Source organism: Pristiophorus japonicus, unplaced genomic scaffold (genome assembly GCF_044704955.1).
Source record: "Pristiophorus japonicus isolate sPriJap1 unplaced genomic scaffold, sPriJap1.hap1 HAP1_SCAFFOLD_83, whole genome shotgun sequence".
Taxonomy (NCBI): domain Eukaryota; kingdom Metazoa; phylum Chordata; class Chondrichthyes; family Pristiophoridae; genus Pristiophorus; species Pristiophorus japonicus.
This window is the reverse complement of record NW_027254751.1, coordinates 909,949-930,892: the sequence shown is the minus strand read 5'-3', so window position 1 is coordinate 930,892 and position 20,944 is coordinate 909,949. Positions and strand designations below refer to the sequence as shown.

The window sequence follows — 20,944 nt, the reverse complement described above, 5'->3', positions numbered from 1 at the left end:
GATGCCAGTTCATTGGATATATTAAAGAGGGAGTTAGATATGTCCCTTGCCGTTAATGGGATCAAGGGGTATGGAGAGAAAGCAGGAAATGGGTACTGAGGTGAATGATCAGCCATGATCTTATTGAATGGTGGTGCAGGCTCGATTGGCCGAATAGCCTACTCCTGCACATATTTTCTATGTTTCTCTGTTTCTACGTTAGCAGACATGTGGAAAAAGAGCCCAAGTCTTCAGATGATGTCACAAAGGGCAGCATGTAGATGAGGAACAGGAGAGGGAAATAATGGACAGTTCGGAGCTCAGGAGTTGACGGTGCAGGTGTGGTTAGAGAATCCATTGCTGTAGACGCTGTGACTACGATCAGATCGATTAGACCAGTACAGAGTTAAGGTAGTCCCATTGAAAGGGGCCAGAGTCAGAGGTATGGAGAGGTCATGGTGAATTGCTGCATGTTTGGAGGAGAGGATGGAGATAGAGGGCGTTGAGGCCATGGAGGTCGTTAATCCCCCTGAAGAGAATCTTAATTTAAGGCCTTGGTGGACGGAGAGGCAATGAAGGTCTGTGAGGGCGAGGGTCATGGGACATTAGGAACTGGTGAGGGATGGATAACGACAGCTGAGTTTTGAATCGTTTGACATTGATGGAGGGTGGGGAGTTGGCGACCAAGAGTGAACTGGAGGAATGGAGTCAGAAGATGGCACAGTTCTGATTTTACTGGAGCCGTTAACCAATGTGGAATTGACAACTTGCGTTAAAATAGCGGAGAGAAGAAAGTGAATGGTCGTGGTTGAGATTCCGTTCCCTAATATCATGCACCGTAATTTCTGGGCTCCAATTCTGAAAATGGTCTTTAAATGTCCCTGTGTCAGAGACTGAATCTTCATAATTGAACAATGAAACTGCAGGGACAGAGTGAAACGGGTCTGTCTGTGTCCATGGATTCACTGTACACTGCTGAGAAATCGGTAACATTTATAAATAAATCGGCAGGAGTGAAAATGGTCAATACAAGTACATGAAAACTGCAGATGAAGCCGCTCATTATTGTTGGTTCAGTATTGTATGAACAGAACTTCAGCCTTATTCCCAAGAGAGGTGTGATCTTGGTAACATACTGCGACTTTGAGATGTTTGATTGTTATTCACCGCGTTATTTTCATCAGAGTCAAAAGTCCTGATATAATGTGTTTGTTCAAGTGCCTGAAACTAATAACAGTCATCAGGGGTGCAGCAATGTCAGTGGAGACTTACCCCCGTATAAATCACGGCCCATTGCAATGTATCAGCTCAGAGTGTCGGCCGGAGCAGGGGATTCCACTCCAACAGAAGTCGCAGCTCCTGACAGATATGGGGTATCCATTAATATTTCAGGTAGAAGATATTTATTATCCTGTTCTTGCAGCTGTTTGAGTTCCTGGTAAGCTGATATCTCAACAGTCAGTTATGTAAATCTTTGTTGAATTTGCTACTGTGATTGGTAATCTTTTACTCGCTGCATGTTTTACACAGTCACCTGTTCTGTTCCAGCAGTGAATGGTGAGATGTATCTTTCTCTGCTCTTTCTGTATTGAATTGACTGCTTTATATCTACAACGATCGCTGTGTACCCAACCTTCGAGAATGTTAGCACCTTATTATCTGTACTGAAAGTATTGGAATCAGGAGTCTGGGCTAAGAGCAAGTATCAGACCATCAGTTCTTTTTCTCAGTCGACAGAAGCTTCTTGACCTGCCGAATATCTCCAGCATTTTATGTTTTATATCACACCTTCAGAAATAAGAGTTTCATGTTGTGAGCTAACCTGTCCTGGAATATTATTAATGAATGTGTTTCCAGTGATTGAAATTAGACAGTTCATGGTATCCGTGTTAAATGGAGGGCTGCAATTTAAAATAATAGGATCATGTTTGCTGCATGTATTGTAGACGAAGGGAATTGTTTAGGTAAGTAGAATGATAAGTGGGTGTTCTATAGAAATAATATGGTTCCATTTAACTGGGATTCCAATAAGTATTGGTTATCACTGTAATGAAATATTATTTCACTGTGTATGTATCTGAATCTGCTTCGGAGGCCTGGCTACTGAACTGAGTTTGCAGCTGTAACCTTCACATCTCGTTCTCTGTTTCAGCGTTCAATGACTGTCACTAACATTCGTTACAAAATGAAATGTTTTGAGGTTATGTTGTATCAGTTTGCACTTTGTCTGTTGGAATCACGAGCCCTACTATTGATGTAGGAATTACAAGTATCAGCGGTGATGTTGTCATTTTGTTAACAGAACTATCATGCCATCTAGCGCTGCGCTTTAAAATAATAGGATCATGTTTGTTGCATGTATTGGAGACGAAGGGAATTGTTTAGGTGAGTAGACTGATAATTGGGTGTTCTATTGAAATATTAAACTATTCACAGAGGCTTCACCATTGAACAAACTGACTCTGAGAAGAGAAACATTGAAAACGTGGAAGGAGAATAGCATGCAGCTGCAGGATATTCGCATTGAATCGGTTGTGAAAAAGGCATTGAGAAAGTGATTGGAGACAATGCGGAGAGATGGAGAGGAGCGATGGAGAAATAGACTGAGAAGGAAAACTACAGGGAGGGTGAAGGGAAAGAGAGCGAGAAAGAGAGGGAGAGGGTGGGGATAGAGAGAGGGGCAGCTATGTGAATAATGAATCAGATTGAACTGCTGAAACTTCCAGTACAATTAAGATGACAACATGTGCCTTGAAGGTAACATTAGGATGTTGTGAGATTGTGAGGGTTTTATTCTGTCGCTATGTGGTCCTCAGTCTGTTTTGGTAAATTGTTATGTTACTTGTTTACTGACTGAATATCTAAAGATAATTGAAATCTTGTATATAATAGATCCTGCATTTCTTGAGCGTAATACATTATTTGGATACTGCATTTTAAAAACTCTGTCAACTAAATTCAATACAAAACGAGGCTGATTTAATTAACATATTAAATCTAATTTTACTTTATAAATTTACAGAATACACTTTGTCACCAACGAGCTGTTACCTGACACGAATGGTTGAAAGTATGAATTGAGTTGTGCTACTGGGATTTATGAATTAGATTCCCTCTAACACTCTGCTGCAGGCTCACTGTGAATCCCAGGCTCTCCTCCCACTGCATTCAATCCCCTGTCTCCTCATCCGCTGCTTCAGTTTGTCCGCTTCCCCACACCCTGTGCTCCAGACTCCCCTCCAGCTCCTACATTACATTTTCCTTGTTTCCCTCCCAATCTTACTCACTAACTCCACCTCCAGCTGCCTCTTACAATCAGACCCTAAACCTTAAACACATTGCCAGGGCTCTCGGCCTTTCCCGGTTTGTGTCAGCCCCTTCAGATCTCTTAACACACAGCAACAAATGCCCTACCCTCTCCACAAACCTTCCCGACCTTTAATGTCTTTACTCCTCCGTCTGGAGATAAAATCCGGTTTAACCCGTTACATTCGCGCTCCATAAAAACCCTTCTCATTTCCCCATCGGCACTGTGCCGTCACTCGTTCCTTCCAATAGATCTGGTGCTCACTTTATTCGCTTTCTGTACTGATTTCCCAATGCACTATTGATAAATCTGTTTGAAACGTTTCTCTGCCCGAATGCACTGCCCAGTTCCAGAATCAGCTTCCACCGTTCGATGCAGCAACAAAATCGAAGATTTCACCCAGATTCCGTCGAAATGTTGCTTTGGCAGAGGTCTGATCAGTAATTTCTCTGCTTCCTATTCTCTCGCTTCTTTCTAGATAATTTGGTGGCGTTTGTGATCCTGTCCCGTGGCCAGTGCGGCCTCTTCAAATGTATCACTCGCTACCTGGTAGGAATGGCATGCGCCGATCTCCTGGTCGTTATATCTGATCCAATATTAAGGCAGATTCGTCTGATTTAATTCCCATATTCATTCCTAAACATTACTCCTGTTTGCAGTCTCATTGAAGTCATGGTTTTTTCTAGCACGATGGTTTCTGTCTGGTTAACAGTCGCTTTCACTTTTGACCGATTTGTGGCCATTTGTTGTGAGAAGCTGAAAACAAAATACTGCACCGAGAGAACAGCGGCTGTGGTTATCGGAACAGTGAGTGTGCTGAGCTGTTTAGAGTGTGCCCCCTGGTATTTTACACGTGCACCTTACTATATAATTGATAATGTACCCTGGGGTTGTTAGCTTAAACCGAGCTACTATACGTCCATCACATGGACCGCATTTGTCTTGTTTCACCGCATTTTAACACCTTGCATTCCATTCTTTCTAATTTTGCTGCTCAATGTTCTGACGGTCAGACGTATTGTAGCGGCCAGTAGAGTCCGCAGGGAACTCCGAGGCCGCAGCAATGGAGAGAATCACAAGGATAAAGAGAAGTTGAACTGTAGGAAATCCATCACTTTACTCTTCAGTATAACCGGCAGCTTTATACTGTTGTGGGCGACACAGGTTGTAGTTTACATTTACCAGCGAATTACAAATATTTATCCTTCCTCCTTCACTGATCCTCTTTATACCACAGAAAGCGTGGCAGGAATTCTTCAGCTTCTCAGTTCCTGCACCAACACGTGAATTTATGTGCTGACACAAACTAAATTCAGAGAGGAGCTGCAGAACGCAGTGAAATAGCCAATCAATCTAATTCTTAAATTAGTGAAACCATAGAAAGCTCAAAGTTTCTAAACACTCGAATATCATCCCATTTCATTATTCATCTCATGCACTCCGCACTGGATGGAAATTAGATTTTGCTTTCGGAGCACAGCGTCTTAAAATGACTCTGAATCTGAATTTGTTAATATATTTTAATGATAATTGGAACCATTAAGGCGGACTCGCTCCACAGACGACACATGAGTTGTTTCTCAAAAAGACGGCATAAAGACCTCACCTGATCATGCAGTAAATGACCACCCTGCAGGTAAAGGAAAATAGGCAAACCCGCTAATCACAGTCATAGCTGTGGTCCTGATGAGAATGGGAGCACTGCGGAGAAATGACAGAGAAACGCATGGATGGACAGACAGATAGGTGGACAAATGGACAGAGGGATGGAATACTGGAATCCCCAGAGGCGGGTCGGGACTCGGACCGCCAGGACTGTGCTTATCTTTTCTATTTATTTATCTCTGTCTGTCGGTGAATTTTTCTCTCTCTCCATTTCTGTTCATCTCTCCCTTTCCAAGACTATCTGTCTGTTATAAATGCCATGTCTGTAACTGTTTTATTTCTCGCTCCCGCAAACCGGCGGCTGCTCAACTCTTTCTGTCACTCTCTGTCTCACTCTATCCTTCTCCGTCCCACCGTGTCTCCCACTCTCTCTCCCTCTCTCGCTCTCAAACTCGCTCCCTCTCTCTCTCTCTCTCTCAAACTCGCTTCATCACTCTCTCTCTCTCTCTCTCTCTCTCTCTCTCTCTCTCTCTCTTATGTCTGTCTGTCTATCTCTTTATTTATCTATCTGTGCCTCTGTCTCTCTACTTCTCTGTCTCTGTCTCTCTCTCTCTCGCTCTGTCATCTTTCTCTCTTTATACAAATATATATATATATATATATATATATAGTCGCCATCTGTCTCTCCATCTCCCTATCACTGCATGAATCTACCTCTCTCTCTCTTCATCTCTCTCCCTTCATCTCTCTTTTTATCCATGCCTCTCTTCCGCTCTTCAACTCTGTCCATCTTCCTCTCCCTTTCCATATCTCTCTCTCTCTTGCCACTTACTCCATCTGTCTCTTTCCATTTGCATCTCTTTCTTGCACTCTGTCTCTCTCGCTCTCTCTATTTCTCTCTCCCTCTCACGATGGAGGTAGAGATATAGAAAGAGGTAGAGGGAGATGGAGAGTGGTACAGAGATGACGGACGAAGTGCACATGGAGGAAGATGCAGAGGGAGATGGAGAAATATGAAGTGATACAAGAAGTTAGCAAGAGAAGGAGGAAGAGGTAAAGAGAAAAGGAGAAAGAGGTAGAGATGGAGGAAAAGAGAGAGAGAGGTGGAGATAGCGAGAGAGTGATGGAGGTAGATGTAGAGGGAGATGGAAAACGTGTTGGGACAAATAGAGAAGGGTTAGAGAGAGATGGAGAAAGAGGTAGGGAGTGATGGTGAACGAGGGAGTAAAAGCTGGAGGAAGAGTTACAGAGATGGAGAAGGAGAAAGTGACAATTGAAGGAAGACGGAGAGAGAGAAGGAAAAATTGTTGGTAACGATGGAGGAAGAGGTCGACAGAGGGCGACGGAGATGGCGAAAGCGGTAGAGATGGAAAAAGTAGAGGGAGATGAATGAGGAGGAAGGGCGATGGAGAAAGAGAAAGAGATGGAGAAAGAGGTAGAGAGAGATGGAGAACGAGTAAGAGAGAGATGCCAAAAGATGTAGAGGGAGATCGAATGAGAGGTACACAGAGATAGAGAAAGGTAGAGGGAGATGGGGAAAGCGGTATAGGGAAATGGAGAATTGTGGAGATAAATGTATACAGAGGTAGAGAGAGATAGAGACAGATATTGGGAGATGGGGAAAGGTATAGGGAAATGGAGAATTGTAGAGAGAAATGTATACAGAGGTAGAGAGAGATAGAGACAGATATTGGGAGATGGGGAAAGGTATAGGGAAATGGAGAATTGTAGAGAGAAATGTATACAGAGGTAGAGAGAGACAGACAGAGATATAGGGAGTAGGGGAAAGGTATAGGGAAATGGAGAATTGTAGAGAGAAATGCAAACAGAGGTAGAAAGAGATAGAGACAGAGATATAGGGAGATGGGGAAAGGTATATGGAAATGGAGAATTGTAGAGAGAAATGTATACAGAGGTAGAGAGAGAGATAGAGACAGAGATATCGGGAGATGGGGAAAGGTATATGGAAATGGAGAATTGTAGAGAGAAATGTATACAGAGGTAGAGAGAGATAGAGACAGAGATATAGGGAGATGGGGAAAGAGGTACAGAGAGATGGAGAAAGAGGAAGAAGAGAAGTAAGGCGTGAGTGAGAAATAGGTAAAGACGAATGGAAGAGGAGGTAGAGGGAGAGATGTAGAAAGAGGCAGAGAGAGATGAGGAAAGAAGATGGAGAAAGGGTTAGAAAAGGTGTGAGAGGTAGAACGAGGGAGAGGGAGATGTGGAAGCTGAGAGCTCGGTGTAGAAAGCAATATCTAGGGACTGGTATGCGGAGTGAGTTTGCATTGCAGGGAGGCAGAAACGTGGGTTATACTGCAGGCTGGTGGAAAGCTCCGTGGATATTCAACCACGGGCTTCCTCGCCGTCTGTCTTCCCTATATTGGCTCGGCAATCTTTAAATCTCTAGCTTCCCCTCTGACCGTCCTGCGTTCTAAATGTAGTCAGGGAAGGCGAATATACAGATTCACATTAGTTTAAATCGGAGCTGGACTGCCCTATGGGATCAGTGCAGTGACGGGGGAACATAGCACAACCTATCTACAAGTCAAGAAAAGAAACATCATCGAGGAAATATAGCTCTTCTTGTACATTACCCAATCAGACTCCTGCGCCGCTTGACGTTGTGAGTGTCATCAGAGGGATAACGGTTCGAATCTTCGATCTTTCCAAACCACCCTGGTTAGAGCAATCGGTCAATGAGTAATTCTCCTCAGTGCTCCAGCCAGACACATCAGGACCTACCACACATATACAGCCCACATTGTGTTCCGGGAGTGGTCAGGAGGTGTAGGAGACGCGGCCGCCGTCTCTAGCATTTTACATCTGTATTCGCCCGTTGTCTCTTGCTGGCTGTTGTAAAATCGGCCTGGTTAGTCTTCACAATAAGAAAGTGGGACCAAGAAGTTCGGTACACACATTAACGGTAGTCGTTCTCTCTCTGACTTTCTCTGTTTCTATAATTTACCGGATCAAGTCTGTACAGGATCTATCTATTCCAGTGCGGTGTAAAACTGTATATCAATTGTTCTTCTGTACAGTATCTGGCTCTCGCAGTGTGGATTTGGATTTGTAATAAATGCACCTGAGTACACTGCGTGCCTGTCATAGTGAGGCATCAGACTATTTAAGATGTTTTCAACGAAAACATTGTGTATCTTTCCCAATGTGGACTCGGAATCTGGAACATGTGTCCCTGTGTACTGTGTGTTTCTCCCAGTGAGGGGTCAGACTGTGTAACAAGTGTCACTGTGTACATTACGTGTCTCCCAGTGAGGAGTCAGACTGTGTAACAAGTGTCCCTGTGTACAGTGTGTGTCTCCCCCAGTGAGGAGTCAGACTGTGTAACAAGTGTCCCTGTGTAGAGTGTGTCTCCCAGTGAGGAGTCAGACTGTGTAACAAGTGTCCCTGTGTACAGTGTGTGTCTCCCCCAGTGAGGAGTCAGACTGTGTAACAAGTGTCCCTGTGTCCAGTGTGTCTCCCAGTGAGGAGTCAGACTGTGTAATAAGTGTTCCTGTGTAGAGTGTGTGTCTCTCCCAGTGAGGAGTCAGACTGTGTAATAAGTGTCGCTGTGTACATTTTGTGTCTCGCAGTGAGGAGTCAGACTCTATAACAAGTGTCCCGACAAACCTCCTCTGACCTTTCTCATCATCGATTTTAATCGCTCCACATTGCCGCCCATATATTCAGCTGCCAAGGCCGTAAACTATGGAGTTCCCTCCTTAACCCTCTTCACTGCTCGACATCTACCTCCTCCTCATTTAAACGCTTCTTAAAACCCATTTGTTTCAACAAGCATTTGGTCATCTATCCTAAAATCTCTATGTGGCTGTGTAAATTTTCTTTATGATAATTGCCTTGTGAGGATTCATTACATTATATCTGCTCTATAAATGCAAGTTGTTGTCCCTGTATTGTGTTAATAAAACTCCAACGCTTACTGCAGCTCACGCCAGGTCTCATTAAAAACTGGCTTCGTTGTTTGAATATATTAAATGAAATTTCTCAAAAGTACATCCCAACTTCTCCAACGACACTGTAAATGCAACCTCTATATCTATTGAACTGGTTCGATCTTACTCGGGAGGCTGCATATGCAATTTACACAAGGTAGTGAGACTGAGTGTGAGCAAAAGAGCGCAGCTGGGACTCTGTACATGCCGCCCCACAGGCAACGGAAAATGGCCCACATGAACCTGTCGTCAATGCTCAACATAATGCTGCAGCAAAATAGCTCCCAATGTGTCATGTATTCAACTATCAATGTAACCCATGTATAAGCTGACCTAAGTTGTACACCTTGAGAACATTGACCACAAGGGGGTGAACTTGTGGGAGACACTCCTAACCTGGACTTTCAGCTATAAAAGGGGAAACACCACCCGCCTTCATCACTTGAGGACTTGCTAATAAAGGTAACTGGTCACGCAGTGACCTTCTCTCAAGTATGGGCTTCGTGTGGATTTATACTGTATAGTAAGGACATTTCATTGGCGACGAGAAACTGGGATTTAAAGCACGCGAACATGGCCACCAGCAGCACAGAAGAGAGGTATTGTGTTGGTGATGATTGGGACGACTTTATTGAGAGACTGCAGCAAAGTTTTGTCACTACTAAATGGTTGGGACAGGATTCGGCCGACATACGCAGGGCTCATCTCCTGACGGTTTCTGGATCGAGGACGTACTGCCTGATGAAGAGCTCGGTAAGATCAGGGAACACTTTAAACAGGCGAGCAGCATATACATGGCGAAACACCGGCTTTACACGCACCGGCGCCGAGAAGGTCAAAGCGTTCCAGACTTCTTGCAGATTTCCGGCGACTCGCAAGCCGAGGTAAGTTCACAGATGCATGCAAGCGGATATGCTGCGAAACATTTTTATTGAGGGCATTGGGCACGCTGGAGTTTTCAGGAAACTGATTGAGAACAAAGACTTGACCTTGGAAGCAGTGGCCCTGATAGCTCAGACATTTATCTCAGAGGAGGAAGAGACCAGAACGATGTATGACAAAAATCTTGGTTCAAATGCGGCAAACGACCAGGGACTCAACATTGTTTATGCGGCACACAGTTCTCGAGGCAGACAAGAGCAATCGGACATGCCCCAGCATGTAGTCGAAGCCAAAGGGGGAATTCAACAGAGACAAGTGCTAGCTGAACGGCGTTTCATGCAATCGCAATGGACAATGCGGCCAGTAATGGGGCCATCAACATCTGTTAATGGTGCGCTTAAGGACAGTTACAGACACCGTCAGAGACGATCGACTGGTAATGGACCTTTTGTTTCCAACAATGGGGCTCCCAACTCATGCTGGAGGTGTGGAGGCAAACACACAGCCAGAGTTTGCAGGTATCAGCAATATATCAGCAGAAACTGCAATGTCAACAGTCACTTGGGGTGTATGTGCAGGAAGCCTGCAGCCAGGTTGAAGTACGAGGAAGACGGGCCCGATGTAAGCCCTACGAGGCCAAACGAATACTGGGGGAAATCGCTGGAAGCTGATGTTCAGCGAGTTCATGTGGAGCATGTATACAGTTCATATACCAGGACGCCACCTATAATGATGAAAGTGCTACTCAATGACATCCCAGTATTAATGGAGCTAGACACGGGGGCCAGCCAGTCCCTGATGAGTAGCAAACAGTTCGAAAAGTTGTGGGTGTCCAAGGCCAGGAGGCCAAAATTATTGTTCATTGCCGCCATGCTACGGACATATACAAAGGAGACCATTCCGGTGCTAGGCAGCGCCACGGTAGTCGTGACTCACAAAGATTCGGAGAACAGGTTGCCACACTGGATTGTCCGAGGGGACGGTCCCGCACTACTGGGGAGAAGTTGGCTTGCTGTCATGAACTGGAAATGCAATTGATTCTGTGGAGCGAATATCATGCTCACAGGTCCTGGACAAATTTGACTCACTCTTTCAACCCGGCATCGGCACTTTCTTGGGGGCCAAGGTAGTGAATCACATAAACCCGGACGCCATGCTAGTACACCACAAGGCCAGAGCGGTGCCGTACGTGATGCGGAAAAGGTAGAAGGCGAATTGGATCGCCTGCTGAGGGAAGGCTTCATCTCGCCAGTCGAATTCAGTGACTGGGCGAGCCCGACTGTGCCGGTGCTCAAGGCGGATGTGTCGGTCAGGAAATGTGGCGATTACAAGGCCACCATCAATCGGGTGTCACTCCAAGACCAGTACCCTCGACTGAGAGCGGAGGACCTCTTTGCGACTATATCCGGTTGCAAAATCTTTTCAAAATTGGACCTGACCACAGCTTACATGACCCAGGAGCTGGCGAGTGAGTCGAAGAAGCTGACCACCATCACAACGCACAAGGGGTTGTTTGAGTATAACAAATGTCCGTTCAGGATTCGCTCGGCCGCCGCGATCTTCCAACGAAATATGGAAAGCCTCCTTAAGTCGATTCCAAAGACGATGGTTTTTCTGGACGACATCCTCATCACGCATCACGATACTGAAGAACACATCCACAACCTGGAGAAGGTGCTACGCAGACTGGGCCGGGTTGGGCTGCGACTGATAAAGGCGAAGTGCATCTTCCTAGCCCCAGAGGTAGAATTCCTGGGGATGAGGATAGCAGCAGACGGGATCAGTCCCACTGCTTCCAAAACGGAAGCGATCCAGAGAGCATCCAGACCCCGTAACATGACAGAGCTGTGTTCGTTCCTGGGGCTCCTGAACTTTTTTGGTAATTTTCTTCCCAAATTGAGCACGCTGTTAGAGCCGCTACACATGCTCCCTCGCAAAGGTCGCGAATGGGTCTGGGGGGACAGCCAGGAAAGGGCTTTTGATAGAGCACGTATCTTGTTCTGCTCCAACACTCTGTTAACGTTATATGACCCGTTTAAGAAACTTGTTCTAACGTGCGATGCGTTGTCCAATGGGGTTAGGTGTGTGTTGCTGCATGTGAATGCCAAGGGTCAGTTACAGCCGGTAGCTTATGCCTCCAGGAGTATGTCCCAGGCAAAAGGGGCTACGGGATGTTAGAAAAGGAGGCGCTAGCATGTGTAGATGCAGTAAAAAAAAATGCACCAGTACCTGTTTGGCAGGAAATTTGAGCTGGAGACAGATCACAAACCCCTAACGTTCCTTTTGACCGACAACAAGGCCATAAATGCGAATGAATCGGCCCGCATACAGAGGTGGGCACTCACGTTAGCCGCCCATGGCTACACAATTCGGCACAGACCGGGCACTGAAAACTGCGCCGATGCACTCAGCAAGCTCCCACTAGCCAGCACTGAGGGGGCTACCGAGCATGGTGCTGAGATGGTCATGGCTGTTGAAGCTTTCGAAAGCGAAGGCACATCTGTGACAGCCTATCAGGTTAAAAGTCTGGATAAATAAAGACCCGCTACTGTCTTTAGTTAAGAATTGTGTCCTGAATGGGGACTGGGCAGCCACGTACATAGAAACATTGTCAGAAAGATAGAAAATAGGTGAAGGAATAGGCTATTTGGCCCTTCGAGTTGCACCGCCATTCAATGAGTTCATGGCTGAACATGTAACTTCAGTACCCCATTCCAGCTTTCTCTCAATACCCATTGATCCTCCTATTAGTAAGGACAACATCTAACTCCTTTTTGAATATATTTAGTGAACTGGCCTCAACAACTTTCTGTGGTAGAGAATTCCACAGGTTCACCACTCTCTGGGTGAAGAATTTTCTCCTCATCTCGGTCCTAAATGGCTTACCCCTTATCCTTAGACTGTGATCCTCGGTTCTGGACTTCCCCAACATCGGGAACATTCTTCCTGCATCTAACCTGTCCAAACCCATCAGAATTTTAAACGGTTCTATGAGGTCCCCGCTCATTCTTCTGAACTCCAGTGAATACAAGCCCAGTTGATCCAGTCTTTCTTGATATGTCAGTCCCTCCATCCCGGGAATCAGTCTGGTGAACCTTCGCTGCACTCCCTCAATAGTAAGAATGTCCTTTCTCAAGTTAGGAGATCAAAACTGTACACAATACTCCAGGTGTGGCCTCACCAAGGCCCTGTAGAACTGTAGCAACACCTCCCTGCCCCTGTACTCAAATCCCCTCGCTATGAAGGCCAACATGCCATTTGCTTTCTTAACCGCCTTCTGTACCTGCATGCCAGCCTTCAATGACTGATGTACCATGACACCCAAGTCACGTTGCACCTCCCCTTTTCCTAATCTGTCAACATTCAGATAATAGTCTGTCTCTCTGTTTTTACCACCAAAGTGGATAACATCACATTTATCCACATATTTCATCTGCCATGCATTTGTCCACTCACCTAACCTATCCAAATCACTCGGCAGCCTCATAGCATCCTCCTCGCAGCTCACACTGCCACCCAACTTAGTGTCATCCGCAAATTTGGAGATACTACATTTAGTCCCCAAGTCTAAATCATTAATGTACAATGTAAACAGCTGGGGCCCCAGCACAGAACCTTGCGGTACCACACTAGTCATTGCCTGCCATTCTGAAAAGTACCCATCAACTCCAACTCTTTGTTTCCTGTCTGCCAACCAGTTCTCAAGCCAAGTCAGCATACTACCCCCAATTCCATGTGCTTTAACTTTGCACATTAATCTCTTGCGTGGGACATTGTCGAAAGCCTTCTGAAAGTCTAAATACACCACATCAACTGGTTCTTCCTTGTCCACTCTACTGGAAACATACTGAAAAAATTCCAGAAGATTTGTCAAGCATGATTTCCCTTTCACAAATCCATGCTGACTTGGACCTATCATGTCACCTCTTTCCAAATGCGCTGCTATGACATCCTTAATAATTGATTCCATCATTTTACCCACTACCGATGTCAGGCTGACCGATCTATAATTCCCTGTTTTCTCTCTCCCTCCTTTTTTAAAAAGTGGGGTTACATTGGCTACCCTCCACTCCATAGGAACTGATCTAGAGTCGTTGGAATGTTGGAAAATGACTGACAATGCATCCGCTATTTCCAAGGCCACCTCCTTAAGTACTCTGGTATGCAGTCCATCAGGCCCTGGGGATTTATCGGCCTTCCATCCCATCAATTTCCCAAACACAATTTCCCGACTAATAAGGATTTCCCTCAGTTCCTCCTTCTTACAAGACCCTCTGACCCCTTTTATATCCGGAAGGTTGTTTGTGTCCTCCTTAGTGAATACCGAACCAAAGTACTTGTTCAATTGGTCTGCCATTTCTTTGTTCCCCGTTATGACTTCCCCTGATTCTGACTGCAGAGGACCTACATTTGTCTTTACTAACCTTTTTCTCTTTACATATCTATAGAAACTTTTGCAGTCCGTCTTAATGTTCCCTGCAAGCTTCCTCTCGTACTCTATTTTCCCTGCCCTAATCAAACCCTTTATCCTCCTCTGGTGAGTTCTAAATTTCTCCCAGTTCCCGGGTTTGCTGCTATTTCTGGCAAATTTGTATGCCACTTCCTTGGCTTAATACTATCCCTGATTTCCCTTGATAGCCACGGTTGAGCCACCTTACCTTTTTTATTTTTACGCCAGACAGGGATGTACAATTGTTGTCGTTCAGCCATGCCGTCTCTAAATGTTTGCCATTGCGGGGCATGCCCTGAGGAACGCCCTGAGGAATTTTAACGGTTTCATAGGCACAGAGATGAATTCTCGATTCAGGCCGATTGCCGACTGTGGGGAAACCGAGTAGTCATGCCTCAGAGAAGCAGAGAGGTGTTGATCAGAGAACTTCACAATGAGCACCAGGGCATTGTCATGATGAAGGCAATTGCCAGGTCACACATTTGGTGGCCATGGATAGATGCAGACCTGGAACTTTGAGTTCGCAGGTGCAACACGTGTGCCCAGCTGGGCAAGGCATCCAGGGAAGCTCCCCTTAGCCCCTGGTCCTGGCCCGCCAAGCCATGGTCACGCATCCATGTGGAATACGCAGGTCCTTTTATGGGAAAAATGTATTTGGTTGTAGTAGACGCCTACACCAAATGGATTGAGTGTGCCATTTTAAATTCAAGCACATCCTCTGTCACGGTAGAAAGTCTATGGGCAATGTTCGCTGCCCATGGTCTACCGGATGTCCTGGTCTGCGACAATGGCCCGTGTTTCACAAGCACTGAATTCCAGGACTTCATGGCAGGCAATGGAGTCAACCATGTCAGAACGGCACCATTCAAGCCAGCATCAAAGTGCCAGGCGGAACGAGCAGTGCAGATAATCAAACAGGGGATGCTCAGAATCCAAGAGGGTTCCCTACAAAGCAGCTTATCACGCCTCCTGTAGGCCAATAGATCCCGACCACACTCGCTCACAGGGGTTCCACCCGCAGAGCTGCTAATGAAAAGGACACTGAAAACCAGGTTATCGCTTAAACACCCTATTATGAAATAAATTGTTGAGAGCAGGCGTCAGTCACAATGTGACTAACATGACAGGAATGCGAGGGCGCGATGTATTGATGTCAATGACCCTATTTTCGTCCTCAACTATGCTACGGAGTCGAAATAGCTTGCAGGTACTGTGATTGCCAAAGAGGGGAATAGGGTTTTGGAAGTTAAACTTACCAATGGACAAATCTGCCGCAAACACGTGGATCAAACAAAAAGGAGGTTCAGCAACCCCATAGAAGATACAGAGGAAGAACACGGCGTAGAGTTTACTCCACCACAGGTGACTGAACACCGGAACCAAATGGAGGAGAGCCCAGTCACTGTGGGCAGTCCGGAAAGGGCTGAGGCACCGCAAACAGCAGACACTCAGGCCAGCGCCCAACAACTGGAGCCCCAACTCAGGCACTCTACAAGGGAGCGTAAACCACCGGAGAGACTTAACCTGTGATCCCAATAAGACTTTGGGGGGAGGTGATGTCATGAATTCAACTGTAATTGTATCTCATGTATAAGCTGACCTAAGTTGTACACCTTGAGAACATTGACCACAAGGGGGTGAACTTGTGGGAGACATTCCTAACCTGGACTTTCAAGTTTCAAAGAGGAAGCTCCACCAACCTTCATCACTTGAGGTCTTGGTAATAAAGGTTTCTGGTCACAGAGTGACCACCTCTCAAGTATGGGCCTCCTGTGCATTTATACTGTATAGTAAGGACATATCACTTGCCATAGAGTGAGTGCAGCGAAGGTTCACCAGACTGACTACTGGGAGGGCAGGACTGCCGTATGAGGAGAGATTGGGTCGACTGGGCCTGTATTCACTGGCGTTTAGAAGAATGAGAGGGGATCTCATTGAAAGGTATAAAATTCTGACGGGTATGGACAGGCTGGATGTGGGGAAGGTGTTTCCGGGGCTGGGAAGTCTAGAGCAAGGGGTCACAGTCTCAGGATACGGGATAGGAAATTTAGGAGCGAGATGAGGAGAAATGTTTTCACTCAGAGGGTGGTGAACCTGTGGAATTCTCTACCACAGAAGGTTGTGGAGGCCATGTCACTGAATATATTTAAGAGGGAGATAGATAGATTTCTAGACACAAAAGGCATCAAGGGGTATGGGGAGAAAGTGGGAATATGGTGTTGAGATAGAGGATCAGCCATGATCATATTGAAGGCTCGAAGGGTCGAATGGCCGACGACAGCTCCTATTTTCTATGTTTATATGTTTCTAAAGCTTTGTTAATAAGTCAACTAGTTCTTAATCGCAATGTGTTGCGCCGAATTCTTCAGCAAATAGCCCATGGCGCCATTCGCCGGGCCGAATGGCTTCCTTCTGTGCTGTAATATTCTTTGATTCTCTCGAGACTGACTTCTGGAATGGGGGGATTGTCCTATGGGGAGAGATTGAGCAGGTTGGGCCGATATTCTCCGGAGTTTAGAAGAATGAGAGGGGATCTAATTGAAACACACACAATTCTAACAGGGCTTGACAGGGTAGATACAGGGAGGGTGTTTCCCCCGGACTGGGGAATCTAGAACCAGGGGTCTCACAGTCTTAGGATAAGGGGTAGCCATTTAGGACTGAGGTGAGGAGGAATTTCTTCACTCAGAGGGTGGTGAATCTTTGGAATTCTCTGCCCCAGAGGCCTGTGGAGGTTCAGTCGTTGAGTTTATTCGAGGCAGAGGTCGGTACATCTTTGGATATTAAGAGAATCGAGGGATCGGGCGAGAAAGTGGAGATGGGGTAGAGGGGACGAATGGCCGACTCCTGAGCTGTATTATTCCAATATTCTATGAAATAGGACAGAGTGTGAAAGGGGGCGTGACTTGACTGGGTATTAACAATGGGCGTTATCTATGAAACAAGTCACGGTGTTATTACAGCCTGTCACCACTGATGGCGCTGTGAGGTCGGTAAATGAGGGAGTGGGGAATGGGGAGAGGGAGTTGGTGAGCGAATGGGGAATAGGGAATGGGAGGAATGGGGAGAGGGAAGGAGAAACAGAAGGAGAGAGGGAATGGGGAGGAATTTGTGTAAAATGTGGGGTCATTTCTAGTGACAATTGTCGTTCCCTTTCTCCGTCTCCCTTTCCCTTTCACTCTCTCTCTGCCTCTCTCTCTCCCTCTGTCTCTGTATCTCTCCGTCTCTCTGTCGCTCTGTCTCCCTCACTTGCTCCCTCTGTCTCTCTCTCTCTCACTCCCTCTCTCTCTGTCTCTCTCTCTCTCTGCCTCTTTCTATCTCTCTCTCTCTCTCTGCCTCTCTCTCTGTCTCTGTCTCCCACACTCTCTCTCACTCTCTGTCTCTCTCTCCCCCTCTCTCACTCTCTCTTCCTTTCTCTCGCTCTCTCTCTCTCTCTGTCTCTCTCAATCTCTCTCCCCTTCTCTTTCTCTCTTGCCCTCTCTGACTCTCTCTCCCTTTCTCTCTCTTTCTCTCTCTGTCTCCCTCACTCTCTGTCTCTGTCTCCCTCATTCTCTCTCGCTCTCTCTCTCTCTCTCTCTCTCTCGGTCTCTTTCACTCTCTTTGTGTCTCTCTCTGTCCCTGTCTCCCTCACTCTCTGTCTCTCACTGTCTCTCTCTGTCTCTCTGCCCCTCGCTCTCGGTCTCTCTCTCTATCTCTCTCTCTCTCTCTCTCTCTCTCTCTCTCTCTCCCTCAGATAATTCCAATTACCAGCCTGCGATGATCCAGCCAAGGCAGCTGGGATCTCCGGGGTCAGGAGCAGGACACTATCCACAGGCCCCGGCCTTTCTCAGATCACTTGTCACTGCCCCGGTTCCCCCACCAGGTAAAACTGTCCCTCCTCCTCTCATCATAGCCAGAGCATTAATCTGTATCTCACCCCATGCTGTACCTGCCCTGGGAGTGTTTGAGGGGACAATGTAGGGGGAGCTTTACTCTGTATCTAACGCCCTGTACCTGCCCTGGGAGTGTTTGATGGGACAGTGTCGAGGGAGCTTTACTCTGTATCTAACCCGTGCTGTACCTGCCCCGGTAGTGTTTGATGGGACAGTGTAGGGGGAGCTTTACTCTGATATCTAACGCCCTGTACCTATCCTGGGAATGTTTGATGGGACAGTGCAGAGGGAGCTTTAATCTGTATCTAACTCCATGCTGTTCTTGCCCTGGGAGTGTTTGATGGGACAGTGTAGAAGGCGCTTTACTCTGTATCTAACCCCATGCTGAACCTGCCCTGGGAATTTTTGATGGGACAGTGTAGAGGGAGCTTTACTCTGGATCTAACGCCGTGCTGTACCTGCCCTGGGAGTGTTTAATGCGACAGTGTAGAGGATGCTTTACTCTGTATCTAACCCTGTGTACTTCTCCTGGGCGCGTTTGATGGGACAGTGTAGAGGGAGCTTTATTCTGTATCTAACCCCGTGCTGTACTTGCCCTGGGTGTGTTTGATAGGACAGTGTAGAGGGAGCTTTACTCTATAACTAACCCCCTGTACCTCCCATGGGAGTGTTTGATGGGACAACTTAGACGGAGCTTTACTCTGTATCTACCCCGTACTGTCCCTGCCCTGCGAGTGTTTGATGGGACAGTGTAGAGGGAGCTTTACTCTGTATCTAACACCGTGCTTTACCTGCCCTGGCATTGTTTGATGGGATAGTGTAGCAGGACTTTTACTCTGTATCTAACCCCGTGTAGCTTACCTGGGAGTGTTTGATGGGACAGTGCAGACGGAGCTTTACTCAGTATCTAACCCAGTGCTGTACCTGCCCTGGGAGTGTTTGATGGGACAGTGAAGAGGTAGCTTTACTCTGTATCTAACACGTGCTGTACCTGCCCTGGGAGTGTTTGATGGGACAGTGTAGAGGGAGCTGTACGATGTACCTAAGCCCGTGCTGTACCTACCCTGGGAGTGTTTGATGGGACAGTGAAGAGGGAGCTTTACTCTGTATCTAACCCCCTGTACCTGACCTGGGAGTGTTTGATGGGACAGTGCAGACGGAGCTTTACTCAGTATCTAAGCCAGTGCTGTACCTGCCCTGGGAGTGTTTGATGGGACAGTGTAGAGGGAGCTTTACTCTGTATCTAACCCCGTGCTGTACCTGCCCTGGGGGTGTTTGATGGGATAGTGTAGAGGGACCTTTACTCTATATCATACGCCGTGCTGTACCTGCCCTGGGAGTGTTTGATGGGACAGTGTAGAGGGAGCTGGACGCTGTATCTAACACGTGCTGTAGCAGCCCTTGGAGTGTTTGATGGGACAGTTTAGAGGGAGCTTTACTCTGTATCTAACCCCCTGTACCTGCCCTGGGGGTGTTTGATGGGACAGTGTTGAGGGAGCTTTAATCTGTATCTAACCCCCTATACCTGTCCTGGGGGTGTTTGATGGTACAGTGCAGAGGGAGCTTTACTCTGTATCTAACTCCATGCTGCACTTGCCCTGGGACTGTTTGATGGGACAGTGTAGAGGGTGCTTTACTCGTTATCTAACCCCGTGCTGTACCTGCCCTGGAATTGTTTCATGGGACAGTGCAGAGGGAGCTTTACTCTGTATCTAACCCCGTGCTGTACCTGCCCTGGGAGTGTTTGATGGGATAGTGCAAAGGGACTTTTACTCTGTATCAAACCCCGTGCTGTACCTGCCCTGCGAGTGTTTCATGGGACACTGTATAGGGAGCTTTACTCTGTATCTAACCCCGTGCTATAACTGCCCTTGGAGTGTTGGATAGGACATTGAAGAGGGAGCTTTACTCTGTATCTAACCCCCTGTACCTGCCCTGGGAGTGTTTGATGGGACAGTGTAGAGGGAGCTTTACTCTGTATCTAACCTCGTGCTTTACCTGCCCTGGCAGTGTTTGATGGGATAGTGTAGCAGGACTTTTACTCTGTATCTAACCCCCTGCACCTTACCTGGGAGTGTTTGATGGGACAGTGCAGACGGAGCTTTACTCAGTATCTAACCCAGTGCTGTACCTGCCCTGGGAGTGTTTGATGGGACAGTGAAGAGGGAGCTTTACTCTGTATCGAACACGTGCTGTACCTGCCCTGGGAGTGTTTGAGGGGACACTGCAGAGGGAGCTCGACGCTGGATCTAACCCCGTGCTGTAGCAGCCCTGGGAGTGTTTGATGGGACAGTTTAGAGGGAGCTTTACTCTGTATCTAACCCCCTGTACCTGACCTGGGAGTGTTTGATGGGACAGTGTCGAGGGAGCTTTACTCTGTATCTAACCCGTGCTGTACTTGCCCTGGGAGTGTTTGATAGGACAGTGTGGAGGGAGCTTTACTCTATAACTAACCCCCTGTACCTGCCATGGGACTGTTTGATGGGACAGTTTAGACGGAGCTTTACTCTGTATCTGCCCCGTAAGGTCTCTGCCCTGCGAGTGTGTGATGGGACAGTGTAGAGGGAGGTTTGCTCTGTATCTAACCCCGTGCTGTACCTGCCCTGGAAGTGCTTGATGGGATATCGTAAAGGGACTTTTACTCTGTATCAAACCCCGTGCTGTACCTGCCCTGGGAATGTTTGATGGGACACTGTAGAGGGAGCTTTACTCTGTATCTAACCCCGTGCTGTCCCTGCCCTGGGAGGGTTTGATGCGACAGTGTAGAGGGTGCTTTACTCTGTATCTAACCCCGTGCTGTTCCTGCCCTGGGAGTGTTTGCTGGGACAGTGTAGAGGGAGCTTTACTCTGTATCTAACCCCGTGCTGTACCTGCCCTGGGAGTGTTTGATGGGATAGTG

The 20,944-nt window shown here is 46.9% G+C and overlaps 1 pseudogene; it reads left to right on the top strand.

Annotated features, from left to right (window-relative positions):
• Nucleotides 1-1,347: 1,347 nt before the first annotated feature.
• LOC139257403 (probable G-protein coupled receptor 139) lies at nt 1,348-11,220 on the top strand (annotated as a pseudogene).
• The last annotated feature ends 9,724 nt before the right edge of the window (nt 11,221-20,944 follow it).